This window comes from Bombina bombina, chromosome 5, assembly GCF_027579735.1.
Source record: "Bombina bombina isolate aBomBom1 chromosome 5, aBomBom1.pri, whole genome shotgun sequence".
Classification (NCBI taxonomy): Eukaryota; Metazoa; Chordata; class Amphibia; order Anura; family Bombinatoridae; genus Bombina; species Bombina bombina.
The window spans coordinates 502,955,751-502,970,933 of record NC_069503.1 but is presented as its reverse complement, the minus strand read 5'-3'; the positions used below and the strand labels follow the sequence as shown (position 1 = coordinate 502,970,933).

General features: G+C 38.9%; 1 protein-coding gene across 2 annotated transcripts in view; it reads left to right on the top strand.

The window, feature by feature from the left end:
* The window catches only part of AOAH (acyloxyacyl hydrolase), a 411,773-nt gene that overhangs the window by 252,925 nt on the left and 143,665 nt on the right, over window positions 1-15,183 (top strand). The gene's annotated exons all lie outside the window — the stretch shown is intronic.

Here is a 15,183-nt window from a genome sequence, read left to right as displayed (position 1 = left end):
TTATGTATGATATCATGCTCTCTAAACAAACATTAATCCTTTTAGATAAATTGGTCGCAAAGTGGACTCATTTTTTTCCGGCATTAGACTCTGGAAAAATTAAACAAAGTATGATTAATTTAAAGAAATGTGAAATTCCACGGAGCTGGAGAGAATCCCATTTAAAGCTGGTTAATAACTACTATCTATCCCCTTTGAGAATGATGAAATTATATCCGACTAACGAAGGGGCTTGTATCCGCTGCAGGAAACCTAAAGCGGATATCTTACATATGTTTTGGTATTGTCCAAAGATTATTCAAGTATGGCGGAAGTTGGAATATTGGTTTAATGTATTATATAAGACAACGGTTACTCTGTCACCCAAGGAAATAATATGGTTAGAAGGCCCTAATAACAAGGGCTTTCAAGTAAATGTCTTAAACCACTATTATTTTAGCTGTTAGACAAACAGATTGTTAACATTGGCAATCTAATGCAGTGATGGGATTAACCAGATGTTACAAACAGATTCAAAATCAATTATCTATGAATCATTTCACTTAAAAACCGCCTCTGGAAAGTAGAATAAAATCTTTTCCTAGTTGGTTGGCTACCAATTATCCAATCATATCCTGCGGCTATACAAAAAGCCATTTTGACCCCATTTCTCTCCTCAAACTCTTTCATGGATTTAGTAGCCCTGGATCTCTTTCCACACTCATGGATAATTGGGTACAGAACAGTTTAAGGAGGGATAAAGATAATTAGTGCTAAAAAGGACGTTAGGAGGGGTTGTGTTTTTTTTTTTTTTTTTCCTTTCTTTTCTTCTTTTTCAGTGTGGTTGTTGTTTGTATGCCAGGTCGACTGGGTTTAGTGTTTATTGTTAGAGAAAAATTTCCAACAGCATATTCAAATGAATTGTATGTGAATATTATGTTATTTCTTTCTTTATCCTACAAATGGATGTATATAAGAAGAGATCTTTTCTTTCAAGCTTATGTTATCTTTTTCTGATTTTTCTTTTACATCTGACCCTGCGTGGTGTATAAAGGTGAAAATGCATGTAACTATGTTTTGCTGTTGGATATATAAATAAATAAAAAAAAAAAAGAAAAAAAAAAAAAAGAAATAAAACCCACGCCACCCAGTGCCGTAAGTCGGATAAACTAGCGATGTCCAGAAATAAGCGTAAGTACAAATTTCTGGAGTCGCCAGTGACTTACGGAACTTTAGAAACTGCCGGCGCCTAATAAAAGTAACTAAAAATTTAAATCTCCCGTAACTGTCTAACACGCCTCCCAAAAATAAGCCCCACACGTATACCCCTATAGCCGCAATCCCCCCTCTCACTCCTAATAATAAATGTATTAACCCCTATACCGCTATAGCCCACAACACAATAAGCCTAATTATTAACCCCTAAACCACCATAGCCCACACTGCAATAAACCTATTCTAGTAATAACCCCTAAACCGCCATAGCCCACAATGCAATAAACCTATTAAAGTATTAACCCCTAAACCGCCATAGCCCACATAGCCTATTAAATCTATTAACCCCTAATCTGCCGCCGCCAACGTCGCCTCCACTATAATAAAGTTATTAACCCTAAACCTAACCCTAACACCCCCTAACTTAATTATTATTTAAATAAATCTAAATAATATTACTATTAATAACTAAAGTATTCCTATATAAAACTAAATACTTACCTATAAAATAAACCCTAAGATAGCTACAATATAATTAATAATTACATTGTAGCTATTTTAGGATTTATTTTTATTTTACAGGCAACTTTGTATTTATTTAACTAGGTACAATAGCTATTAAATAGTTAATAACTATTTAATAGCTACCTAGTTAAAATAATTACAAAATTACCTGTAAAATAAATCCTAACCTAAGTTACAATTACACATAACACTACACTATCATTAAATTAATTAAATAAATTAACTACAATTAGCTAAAATTAAATACAATTAAATAAACTAAACTATAGTACAAAAAAAAACAAACACTAAATTACAAAAAATAAAAAAAATTACAAGAAGTTTAAACTAATTACACCTAATCTAAGCCCCCTAATAAAATAAAAGAAGCCCCTAAAATAATAAAATGCCCTACCCCTATACTAAATTACAAAAAGCCCTTTTTGCTGGGCATTGCCCCAAAGTAATCAGCTCTTTTACCTGGAAAAAAAAGAACAATCCCCCCCAACATTGCAACCCACCACCCACACACCCCTACTCTAAAACCCACCCGATCCCCCCTCAAAAAAAACTAACTGAAGATCAGAAGAGGTCCTCCATCCGGCAGGAAGTCTTCACCAAACGCATTCTCTCTATCATTCATCCTTCCGGCGCGGAGCGGCTCCATCTTGAAGACATCCGACGCAGAGCATCCTTCTGCACGACGACTACCCGACGAATGGCTGGTCCTTTAAATGACCTTCATCCAAGATGAGTCCCTCGAATTTCCGATTGGCTGATAGGATTCTATCAGCCAATCGGAATTAAGGTAGGAAAAATCTGATTGGCTGATTCAGTCAGCCCAATTGGATTGAAGTTCAATCCGATTGGCTGATCCAATCAGCCAATCGATTGACCTCGGCATTCTATGGCTGATTGGAACAGCCAGTCAGATTTTTCCTACCTTAATTCCGATTGGCTGATAGAATCCTATCAGCCAATCGAATTCAAGGGGATGCCATCTTGGATGACGCCATTTAAAGGACCAGCCATTCGTCGGGTAGTCGTCATGAAGGAAGGATGCTACGCAGTCGATGTCTTCAAGATGGGAGCCGCTCCTCGTCAGATTGAAGAAGATAGAAGATGCCGCTTGGATGAAGGCTTCTGCCAGATGGAGGACCTCTTCTGCCCCCGATCAGATGAAGACTTCTGCCCGGCTGGAGGACCACTTGTGCCTCAGATCTGAAGACTTGGCCGGCTGGGTGAGACGGCTCAAGGTAGGGTGATCTTCAATGGGGTAGTGTTAGAATTTTTTAAAGGGGGGATCGGGTGGGTTTTAGAGTAGGGGTGTGTGGGTGGTGGGTTGTAATGTTGGGGGGGGATTGTTCTTTTTTTTAAAGTTAAAAGAGCTGATTACTTTGGGGCAATGCCCCGCAAATGGACCTTTTAAGGGCTGTTTGTAATTTAGTATAGGGTTAGGGCATTTTATTATTTTGGGGGCCTTTTTTATTTTATTAGGGGCTTAGATTAGGTATAATTAGTTTAAACTTCTTTTAATTTGTTTTTATTTTTTGTAATTTAGTGTTTTTTTTTTTTTGTACTATAGTTTAGTTTATTTAATTGTATTTAATTTTAGCTAATTGTAGTTAATTTATTTAATTAATTTAATGATAGTGTAGGTGTTATGTGTAATTGTAACTTAGGTTAGGATTTATTTTACAGGTAATTTTGTAATTATTTTAACTAGGTAGCTATTAAATAGTTATTAACTATTTAATAGCTATTGTACCTAGTTAAATAAATACAAAGTTGCCTGTAAAATAAAAAATAAATCCTAAAATAGCTACAATGTACATTATTAATTATATTGTAGCTATCTTAGGGTTTATTTTATAGGTAGTATTTAGTTTTAAATAGGAATACTTTAGTTAATAATAGTAATATTATTTAGATTTATTTAAATAATAATTAAGTTACGGGGGTGTTAGGGTTAGACAGGTTTAGGGGTTAATAACTTTATTATAGTGGCGGCGACGTTGGCGGCGGCAGATTAGGGGTTAATAGATTTAATAGGCTATGTGGGCTATGGCGGTTAAGGGGATTATTACTTTAATAGGTGTATTGCGTTGTGGGCTATGGCGGTTTAGGGGTTAATACAATTTAGTTATTGCGGTGGGGGATTGCGGTTGACAGGTAGATAGACATTGCGCATGCGTTAGGTGTTAGTTTTTTTTTTTTTGCAGGCATTTTAGGGAGTTACGGTGCTCCAATATTTAGCGCAAGGCTTGCTACGGCTGCATTTTATGGCGAGGTGAAAATGGAGTAAGATTTCTCCATTTTTGCCACGTAAGTCCTTGCGCTGGATATTGGATACAAATTGCGCGTCTTTTATATGTTAGTCTATGGGTAAAAAAAACTACGATCAACGGGTGAAATATACGAGTGTAACTTGTATGCTACGCTGTATATAGGATACCAAAATCGAGCAAAAAACGGCGTCGCTGGCTTATGCGGGCGAAGCCGCATATATAATGGGGGCCATAGATTTTGACGGCAGATAAGAGCCATAGGCCCAGCAAGTCTGCCCGATATTTCCTAAATGTATAAACTCATCTAGTTCATAGGACAGCCTTATTCTTGTCTCCGGCATTCTTAAAGTCCCCGACAATGTTTGTTATTACCACCTTTTGTGGAAGTTTATACCATGAATCAATCACCCTTTCTGTAAAGTGCTTCCTCAAATTACTCCTGAATCTACTACCCTTCAGCTTTAGATCATGACCCCTTGTTATTGAATTTTCCTTTCTATGTAAAATACCCACAGCCTCAGTTTTACTAAGCCCTTTAATATACTTGAAGTTGCTATCATATCACCTCTTTCCCTTCTCTCCTCTAAGTTATAGATATTTAGGTCATTGAGCCTCTCCTGGTACGTTTTATTTTTTAGACCATGTCCGATTTTTGTAGCTCTCCCTTTGCACAGATTCAGGTTTGTTTATATCCCTTCTGAAAATATGGCCCTCCAGAACTGCACAAAATATTAAGATGAGGCCTAACTATATATCTGTAAAGTGGCATAAGAACCTGTACTATTTCTACTGCAAATACCTATACCAATACATCCAAGCATTCTGCTGGCCTTAACTCGCTGAAGTACTACATTGTTTACTAAATTTACATCATCTGAAATAATAATCCCCAAGTACCGTTCCTCATTTTTAACAGTCATTGAGTCTGTAATTAACGTTCCCTAAATGCATAATTTTACACTTTGCAGTGTTAAACCTTAGATACCAGTAATTAGTCCAATCCTCCAATTGTTGTATATCACTTCTCATTTTGTCTACCCCCACCTGGAACATCTACTCTATTACAAATTTTTGTATCATCTGCAGACATATTTTCCCCTGTAGCCCTTTGCTGATATCTCTGATAACCCCTGAGAAACACCACTAGTAACAGCCCCCTCTGCTGAATGTACTCCATTTACTAAGACACTCTGTTTTCTGTCCTTAAGTCAGAATTCTACCCAGTTCACAATTTTTGAGTCTAGACCAAGGAGATACAGTTTGTGAATTAGTTTGTTGTGTGGGACGGTTTCAAATTCTTTGCTGAAATCTAGAATTGCTACATCAACTGCTCCACTCTGGTCTAATACTTTTGTTACATACTCAAAGAAGTCAATTAGATTAGTCTGGCATGATCTCCCTGAAGTAAAACCATGCTGAATTTGTTCCTCTAAATTGTTTGTCTTTGTGTAAGTCATAATTCTTTCTTTTAAGAGACTTTCAATTAATTTCCTTACTACTGAAGTTAAACTAACAGGACTGTAGTTATCAGATTCTTCCCTACTGCCCTCTTTTTATGAAGTTACTACATTTGCTATTATCCATCTGGAACAGCCCCTGTCAATAGTGAATGATTAAACAGATCAGTTAATGGGGCAGTTGGAATAATAAAAAATAAATGTAAAAAAGTCAGTGGGTCAGAAAATATTAATCATAATTAGTGCTAACTGCCCCATTAACTGATCTGTTTAATCAGTCACTATTGACAGGAGCTGTTCCAGATGGAGAATAGCAAATGTAGTAACTTCATAAAAAGAGGGAAGTAGGGAAGAATCTGATAACTACAGGCCTGTTAGTTTAACTTCAGTAGTAAGGAAATTAATGGAAATCATTGTCTAAACTATCCTCTGAGAGAGATCCAAGTGGTCTCCGTTCCACTAATTGAGCATACATAACTGTAGAGGTCTCAGATGGAAGCGAGCAAACGGAATAATGTCCATGGATGCTACCATGAGACCAATTACTTCCATGCACACTGCCACTGATGGGACGAACAGAGGACTGAAGGAAGAACAGGGCCTCCAGAAGCTTGAATTTTCTGACCTCCATCAAAAACATCTTCATAGATACTTGAGGCAATGATTGTCCCCAGAAAATATATACTGGTACTCTGGCACCAAGGAACTTTTCCCTAGATTCACCTTCCACCCGTGAGAGAGGAGAATAGCTAACAGAGAATCTGTATGGGCTCTTGCTAACTGAAAAGATGGCGCCTGGACCAAGATATCGTCCAGGTAAGGAGCCACCGCAATGCCTAGAGATCTGGCAACAGCTAAAAGAGCCCCTAGAATCTTCGTAAAGATTCGAGGAGCAGTGGCGAGGCCGCAAGGCAGGGCTACAAATTGGAAATGCTGATCTAAAAAAGCAAACTTCAGGAACTTGAAATGTTCCCTGTGGATAGGCACATGAAGATATGCATTCTTAAGGTTTATGGTGGTCATAAACTGACCCTCCTGAACTAGAGGGAGATTGGAACAAATAGTCTGCATTTGAAGGACGGGACCTTGAGAAACTTGTTGAGCGACTTGAGGTCTAGAATGGGTCAAAAAGTTCCCTCCTTTTTGGAACCACAAAAAGATTTGAATAAAATCCCTGACCCTGCCAAACTTTGGGCCAACCGCCTTAATACCCTACTCCCGAAGGTAATACATTCAGATCAGTTGGATTTACCTTTGGTAGAGAAGGGCCAGATAATTCTCGAAAAATGCTCAATATCCTCACAGAGGCGTCTCGTTTTAAAACTTCCCATGCTGGCCCTGTCTTTAGATGCAGAAAAAGCGTTGACAGGGTCAGATGGGATTACTTGTGGTGCACACTAGCCCAATTCGGCATGCCAGGCGAAGTGATAACAGCTATCCGGGGCCTTAGTACTCCTCTCCATCTGCGGTTGTTAAGGGCTTGGGTTTTGCCTCTCCGGAAATTTGTATTACGAATGGTACTAGACAGGGGTGTCCCCTATCGCCCCTAATTTTCACACTAGCCATTGAACCTTTGGCCCAAGCCATTAGAAATTCACGTACGATACAGGGTGTACAGTTCTCCGGCCGAACTGCAAAAATTGCATTGTTCGCGGATGACGTGACACTATTCCTCACAAACCCACTGGGCTCACTACCTGCCCTCCTCGATCTTATCTCCAAATTTGGTGCCCATAGTTATTATAAGGTCAACGTCTCTAAGACCGAGGCTCTGCCTGTTGGTCTCCCTACTTTTGAACTAGATGTTTTGCGAACCTCATACTCCTTTCAATGGTCACATTCCACCATCCGACACTTGGGGATCCAACTTGGGGCAGATCCGAAAGCAGTACTTGCTATAAACTACTCAGATATTATTAAGGAAGTTACTGAGCTCACCACCTCATGGAACTTCAAAGAAATCTCATGGCTGGGCCGCATAGCATCTTTTAAGATGACGATCCTGCCCAAAATTCTTTATTACTTCCGCTGCATTCCCCTCAATGTTCCTAGTGCCCTTATAGATAAGCTCCAATCTCTTGGTCAAAAGTATATCTGGGGTAAATCTAAACCTCGTATTGCAGCAAAGATACTTCAGAAAAAGTATGACCAGGGGGGCGTGGCTATGCCTAGTATTCGCGGGGTACTATGAGGCCGGCCAGGCTCTCTCATATTTTAGCATGGGCAGACAAAAGTGAACCGCAAGGATGGAAGACCATTGAGGCTTGTGATCTCCCTACAGGTCTGAGTTTAGCTGACCTGCAATGGATCCCTGCCTATCGATTAGACACTCTGGGAATAAAAAACGTCATTATTAGAGAAAACTTGAAAATTTGGTATACCCTTCGAAATCTGCCAGAGGTTGCTCCGCACCCATCTCCTATCCAGTCTTTGCCCGCCTTGCTTGCAGCCCTGCCTGACACACATGTGCAGAGCTGGGGTGTTTGGGATTTGAAAATGATCTCCCAGCTATATCCCTCGGGCACCTTGGTCGCCCCGAGCAATATAAGATCTGTCATTCCAAACCCCCCGTATGGATTAAATTCGAGTACTCTAGACTATACGCTTTCTTGATCTCTTGGGGATTCCCTAAAGGCCCTAATAGACCTTTGACTACCTGGGAAAAATTGTGGCAACTCCCTGTTAGGACCCCTAAACTTATCTCATTCCATTATAGCTTACTACAGTCGTCCACAAACAAAGACAGACCTTGGCAAATTAGAGCTTGGGAGGGAGACTTGTCCAGACCAATCACTGACAAAGATCTACACACGGCAATGACACTAACCAAGAAGACAGTACATTGTGCAAACACTCTAGAATCGTATATGAAATTGTTTCTGAAATGGTACTATACCCCCTCTAGACTTTCCCAGATGTTTCCTACAACATCCCCTCTCTGCTGGAGAGACTGCGATTTGAGAGGTTCCGATATACATATATGGTGGGACTGCCCTAAGTTAAAACATCTGTGGGCGCAAGTGTCCTCCCTTTGTTCTACCCTAGGGCTTGATAGACCACTTACCCCTGATATAGCTCTACTGCACATATTCCCCGAGACATATTCTGGCCCCTCTGTCTAAACTACTAATTTTTGTCCTTGCGGCCACTAAATTGGCGATAGCGAGAGCCTGGGAACAGACACAACCCCCAGACATTGCAGCTATTACCTCCATAATACAGACATATGCCAGGATGGAACAAGGCTTTTACTTCAATATGGATAAAGAAGATCTCTACTGGCAGATCTGGGAACCTTGGTTTTATTACCAAGAAAACTCTAGATAGATGGGCGGACCTTGACCTTTGTCACAGACCCCCCCATCTGCTCTCTTCCACCTGCAATCACTGACCCACACTCTCTCACCTCCACCTTCTATTTCCCTATCCCCCACCCTCTCTCCTCCCACTATGCGACCTACTCCCCCTACCCCAGTCCTTACTCTCTACTGCTCCTATTTCTTCTGGGGCGGTTTGCCCCGCCTGGAGATGCACACTGGAATTGATCCGTCGGGTCACTGAGAGAAGCATGGTAATGGTTTTCCCTAGACTGACTTGCTGTAATTACTATAATGTTGAGTTAATATCTAGGATTATTATATCCTACCAATCATTATAATTAAGATCAGTCAAAACGTAATGTCATTTTTTTATGTGTTTATGTAAATTGAGAAACCCTTGTGGGTGTATGATACGACTTGTGTTTGCTTATGCTGGCATTCTCATTGTGATTTCAGAAAGACCTATGTATATACAAGAACTGTATAACAAGTTATTGTTATGTATAAGTTTACCTTAAAATAAAAATTACTTTTGAAAAAAAAAAAAAATCCCTGACCCTGTTCTGCTAGAGGAACAGGGATATTCACTCTCAGAGAGGACAAATCCCTTACACAGTTTAAGAAGGCCTCTCTCTTTACCTGGTTTGCAGATAATCTTGATAATAGGAATCTGTCCCTGGGGGGAAAAGATTTGAATCCTATCCTGTATCCCTGGGAGACTACATCCACTGCCCAGGGATCTGGAACATTGCTAATCCAAGCCTGCTGAAAGAAGGAAAGTCTGCCCCCTACCTGATCCAGAACTGGATCGGCGGTGGCCTCTTCATGCTGACTTAGCATCAGCGGAAAGCTTTCTGGATTGCTTACCCTTGTTCCAGGGCTGGCTAGCTCTCCAAGAAGTATTGGCTTACTCAGATTTAGAAGACGAGGAAGATGTCCCTTGAAGTTATGAAAAGGAACAAAAATTAGAAATCTGATGACCCTTGGGATATATTCTTCTTATCCTGTTGTAAAAAAAAACTCCCTTTTCACGAGTAACCATGGAAATGATCTCTGCCAGACCAGGACCAAATAATTTCTTACCCTTAAAAGGTAGAGACAGAAGCTTGGGTTTGGAAGTCACATCAGCAGACCAAGACTTTAAACCAAAAAGCTCTGTGGGCTAGTATCGCAAAACTAGAAATCTTTGCTCCCAGCCTAACTTGCATACTGGCATCTCAGATAAAATTATTTGCTAGTTTTAGAGCCTTGATTCTATCATGGATCTCCTCTATAGTAGTCTCCTCTGAAATTAGATCAGACAATGAGTCATACCAATAAGAGGCTGCACCAGCAACAGTCGCAATATTAGCAACTGGTTGCCACTGCAAACCCTGATGAAGAAAAATATTTATTAAATAACCCTCCAGTTTCTTATCCATAGGGTCTCTAAAAGATGAACTATCCGCAAGAGGAATAGTAGTTTTCTTGGCTAAGGTAGATATAGTGCCCTCTACTCTAGGAACAGTGCACCACAGGTCTCGCACTGAATCAGCCACAAGAAACATCTTTTTAAACACAGGAGATGGCTTAAAAGGAACACCCGGCTTCTCCCATTCCTGAGATATAATGTCAGACGTGATCTGGAACAGGAAAGACCTCCACAGATTTAGGTTTGACATCAATATCTCTATTCAGTTTATTAGCCCTTTTAGGAGCCTCTGCAACTGTTTCAGTCACCCGAAGTAACTAAATCCTCCTTCAAAAGTAAACAGAGATGCTCCAGTTTAACTCTAAAATTAACCTTCTCAGAATCTACTATACTAGGAACTGCAGATTCTGAATCAGAGATCTCGCCCTCAGAAGCTGCTGAGGAATGATCCTCGCTAGATAACTGCGAAAGATTAACCAAATCAGTCTTGGCTGAATCAGAACCCATAGAAATGTTCTTAGATTTCCTCTTCCTTTTACTAGAAGTAGGTAAAGCACTTAGGGCTGCAGAAGTCAACTGCGCAACAAAATCTTTAGGCAAACAATCAATCCCAGAAACTGACCGAGAGGAACCACAGGGCACTGCATGTGAATCTGTCAAAGACATGTTAGAAGAAGGCTGAGACAAACCCTGAACAGCATTATCCAGAGAAAAAGAAGGCTCAGGTAAGGAATTGTTATCCTTAGATAATAAAACCTTATTAAGGCAAGGAGAACAAAATTGCACTGGAGGTATAACCTGGGCATCTGCACAATAAAGACATTTATCAAATGACAGAGAAAGCTTGGGATCAGCATTCCATAGTAAATAAAATAACCCTTTATTTCCCTTATACTCTAATTTCAATATAAAAAATTAGAATCAAATTCTAAGCATAGATAAATAATTATTAAAACCGGCACCTCTACACCCCAGTCATGCTGGAGAGACTCACCCAACCGGTAACCAGGAATCCAATCCACACCAGCAGATAAAGCCTGTTCAAATTGCAGATCCTAGAAAGCTGCAAACATCAGAGAGAAGCGACAGACAGAAAAAACGATCTATGCCAGAAAATCCGGTCTGTCCCCTTGAAAATCCGGCTTCCCAACAGCCAGCAAGAAACAAACCGTTTAGCACTCAGAAAGTAACTGAGCAGTCACATGACCTCAAATTCAAAATTGAAATGTGGTAAAAAGAACCGCCAACAACTTCCTTAAAAAAAAAATATTACCCAAACGAAATAAAAGGTAAACTTGTGCAGAAAAAACCCCATAGCCAAAATAAAAAAAGCCTTCACATGAAAGAACAGTGCCCTGAATTGCGGCCCAAAAATTCCCCAAACTTTAAAAAGGGATATTCAGTACCATAAGGATCCACCTTGTTCTCTAAGAATACTTTTTTTTTTTTTTAAACAAGGAACTCCTAAGTGCTGCATCCTTCTTACCTAGAAGGTAAAAGCACTTACCTGTGGATCTGCTGTAGGGCAGGTACAGCAAACAGGTGTGGCAGAATCCTCATTGACACAGACCTGTAGATAAAGAAAAAAACAGTGTAACCAACCCTGTTTTTTTTTATATAGCGGTAGCAAAAATGTTGGAAGGTAACCAAAGACCACCTCGCTGTCTTCCAACTGCTAAAAGCCACCATTACTCTTACTAAAGAGAATTACATGGGCACAGCATAACCCCAATTCTTGCTTGCAGGTAAAAGTACCCATTGAAGGATTAACAACTTGATTTCTTCAGACACCTTCTTCGCACATCACCTACCATGTTACACAGGCAAAGAATGACTGGGTAGTGGAAGGATACTTGAAGCTTTGCTGGAGTGTTCTTTGCCTCCACCTGGTGGCCAGGAGTTGAATTCCCACTAGTAATTGAATGGATTCATGGACTCTCCATGCCATTGGAATGAAAATTGTTTTACAATTTCTACCCCACCATGTGATATATGTATGATGTGTATCATGTTTTACACTTCATTTTTATTAAAATAGTATAGTATAGCACAGAACTACCTGTAGAACTGCACTACTTGCACATCAAACTTTTACTGCTCATGCCTTTAAAGATCTGTTATGTGAGGGATTTAGTGTACATGTAGTCACTCCTTAGGCTATTGCTTGAGCAGTTAAAATAAATACCATTCGACTTGTAATATGAGTGCAAAAATATATGCGCTATTAATTGCACTTGAGCAATGTTTGTGCACAATACCGCTAATATTGTTTGTGTTCAGACTGTGAACTGGCCCATTTAAATTCTTATCTATTTCTAAGGGAAAAAAATAGAATTTAACAGATTTTAGTTTTATTATTTTTTTCTCCAGGGGCAAGAGGAATAGAAAGGATTAATAATTCCTCCTACATTGCAGTAAGAGGAAATTTGCACCCGAAGTTTAACAGTTATTGTGGACAGTTCGCTTCCAGCATTTAGTATCTGAAAGTCTTAATAGAATAGGTGGCAGTTTTTAAAAATGGCCATGTGATTATTTTTTACAAAACAAAAACAAGTGGAAGTATTCAAATGTATTACAGTTTTTTAAGCTTAGAAAACATTTGGTTGCCAGGTGTTTCATTGTCCATTTTTTGTTTGGTTTGTGATTTGTTTTTTCAAAGGGAGGTTGGCACAATGTATCAATAGGTATTATTGCCTACGCCATGTATTTAATTAGAACATTTAAAAGTGACTAGGGAATCAGTGTTGCTTCAGTCAATTTGTAACATAATACATTGTACAAGGCAGCTTGCATACATTGTACAAGGCAGCTTGCATACATTCTAAAGGCAGCTTGCATACATTGTACAAGGCAGCTTGCAAACATTCTTAAGGCAGCTTGCATACATTGTACAAGGCAGCTTGCAAACATTCTAAAGGCAGCTTGCATACATTGTACAAGGCAGCTTGCATACATTCTAAAGGCAGCTTGCATACATTGTACAAGGCAGCTTGCAAACATTCTAAAGGCAGCTTGCATACATTGTACAAGGCAGCTTGCATACATTGTACAAGGCAGAGCTTGCATACATTCTATTAGGCAGCTTGCATACATTGTACAAGGCATCTCACATACATTCTACTAGGCAGCTTGCATACATTGTACAAGGCAGCTTACATACATTGTACAGGCAGCTTGCATACATTGTACAGGCAGCTTGCACACATTCTACTAGGCAGCTTGCATACATTGTACAAGGCAGCTTGCATGCATTGATCTCCTGACTGAAGTACACGTTAGAACTTGTGTATTCCTCTTTAAACATAAGCAGAAAAAAGCAATTTTTTTAAAGGAATGAATGCATTATCATTGGTTGTATCATCCCTGGCTCTTTTTAAATGTCATACAAATAAATATATCTCCCACGCTTGACTTGCAATAATGTTGTATGGCTTATTAAATAAACACTTCTGAAATGGATGCTCTTTGGGAGTCTTTTTTTACTTTTTTTGGATTGTATATATATATTTTCAACACTCTTCAAATTCAAAATCAAAGATATTGTTCAGACGTATAGTAAGAAATCACAGTTCACTTTTAATAATGAAAAGTTGTCTGTACAGTTCTAACATTTTCTTAAAACTATAGCTGTCAATCCATTCCACACCACTTACATTAGTGTCAAAGACTCACTTTATTCATCACATAGCAAATTATCCTTAAAATCCCACCTACGTTTTTTTTTTTTTTACATATAAACTTGAGATTTTCAAGTATGAAACTAAGCAAATATCTTTTTTTTTTTTAAGGACGTTTAAATAAATAATTAAAAAAAAATCATTCACATATTCAGTTATATTTTTAAGCAATTAGGTTTTATTTTGTGCAAAGTCAAAATTAAGTTTTATAATTCAGCTAGAACGTGTCATTAAAATAAATAAATTCCAATATACTTCTATTACCAATTTTTGCACAGTTTTTTTTAAGTGCACATTTTGAGGCACCAGCTTCTACTAAGTATGTGCAAGAGATCGTGGTATATATGTGCATGAGTCTGGGACATTAAAGGGAACTTTGAAATTTGTCACTAAAGAAATCTAGTGCTCATAAGAAGTTTTATTGCATTGTCTTTTAATTATGCATTTGATTTATTATGCAGTGCTTCTGTATTTACTTGAGATTTTTTTTAACCTGAAGCATTTAAACTGCAGTAAAAATGGTTAATGATTGATAGAAACACGTTCTGCCATTTTGTTGGTAAAAAGGGATAGTCCTCTAGTTTAAAAAGAAAGCAAAAAAGTTGCACAAAACACATCAAAAATACATTGCAAAGTACAGTAAATTCATAATAACACCATTATTTAAAAAAAAAAAAAAAGAAAAATAGTGTCACAAAAAGGCAGGCAAAGGGATACATACATATGCATGTCTAAAGATGTATATGTATGTGTGTGTGTGTATGTATGTATATATATATATATATATATATATATATATGTGTGTGTGTGTACATATGTATTTATATGTGTATATATGTATTTACAGACATTTAGGGGCCAATTTATCAATGTGCGAGCGGGCATGATACGAAGTAGCGTATCATGTCCGCCGTACATCGATAAATGCCGACAGCATACGCTGTCAGCATTTATTATTGCACCAGCAGTTCTTGTGAACTGCTGGTGCAATAGTGCCCCCTGCAGATTCGCGGCCAATCGACCGCTAGCAGGGGGTGTCAATCAACCTGATCATATTCGATCGGGTTGATTTCTGTCCGCTGCCTCAAAACAGGCAGACAAGTTATGGGCCCCTATTTAACAAAGGTCTGTCGGACCTGATCCAACAGTGCGGATCAGGTCCGACAGAACTCGCTGAATGCGGAGAGCAATACACTTTAGACCGCTGCTTCATAACTGGTGTTTCTGGCGACCCAGCAGGCTCGCCAGAAACATGGGCCCTCAAGCACCATCCGGAGCTTGATAAATAGGCCCCATATACACATATAAACACAAAAATACATAAGTGCACAT